Below are 1,231 nucleotides of genomic sequence, written 5' to 3' on the forward strand. Positions count from 1 at the left end.
AATCGCTGGAGGCTGGCCAAGCCCTTGCAGATATATATATATATACATACACACACATACATTTTTTTTTTTTTCGAAATGAGAGGGGCAAGATGGGGTGGGGGCGGCCGTCCCGTCAAGGCTAACGCGGCCCTCGTAGAAATATTTTAGACACAGCCCTGCCTGAAATACTGAAGGCATTGCAGGTCTATTTAAAAGCTTCTGCGGAAGCTTTGAAACACACTATCTGGCAGAGGGGCCCTATCCTGCAGGATTTGGTGGAGAGCAGTGAAGCCATTGCGCTGACGGTTTTTCCTCAATAAGGGCTGCAGGATGTGGCTGGAGACACTTTGTGCCAAAGAAATAAAAATAGACAAGAAAGCTCTGTTTGAGCAAGTTTGCTTGAGTGAATGGCAATCCCATGAACGGTCTGTTTTCCAACGCCTGGAGTGTAATATTAGGTTGACTGTATTTTTCAATGTCAAAAATCTTATTTGTCTCTGGAGACCTTTAAAATTTGATTCCTTGGGAAAAAAAAAAAAAAAAGAAGAATGGAATAAGTGTAACCTTCATTTCCTTTGGATATTTGAAGGTGAGTCCCCGCTATCAGCAATAAAAAGGATCTCTAACATCTCGTAAAACCAACGCTTGCGGGGATTTGAAGGAAAATTAAAGCTCCAGCACCGTTTCGGGAAATGTATGGAGCAAATCTGTGCGGAGCCCGAACCTGCCGGGCTGCACAGCTGCGTGGCCGCGGCGCTTGGCCATTTCCAAAACACATTAGGCAGAAACGAAAGAAAGGAGTCTTCTCGGAGGGACGGATCTACGGGAGACTTCTAATCCGTTAATTAACCGCGCAGGCCCTAAGATCAGATCCGTATGGACCGGGCAATTCAGCGAGCTAGTGAGGAGCCACTGTGCAGTTAGAGGACGCTTTTTGCTTCTTCGAACCGCCTTTCTAAGGCACAGGGACTGCTGACGGAAAAGTCATCCCGAATACTCAAGGAGTGGGCATTAACCTCTGCCCGGCAATTAATGGTCCCTTCACTCCATTTAACGAGAAAAACACGGTTTCGGAATCATGCTCGGTATAAGAATATACGTCTATTAACATGCATTCGTGAGCACCTTGCTGGGTAGTGAATACGAACTGCAATTTGATGAGCGAGGTAAAAGGTTGCTCCGGTCAGTCCCTGTCTAGGTCTCCCGCCTCACGCCCCGAGCCGACGGTAGAGGCAATTTTTACTAACAG

This window comes from Pygoscelis adeliae, unplaced genomic scaffold (genome assembly GCF_000699105.1).
Source record: "Pygoscelis adeliae isolate BGI_AS28 unplaced genomic scaffold, ASM69910v1 Scaffold96, whole genome shotgun sequence".
In the NCBI taxonomy this organism is placed as follows: Eukaryota; Metazoa; Chordata; class Aves; order Sphenisciformes; family Spheniscidae; genus Pygoscelis; species Pygoscelis adeliae.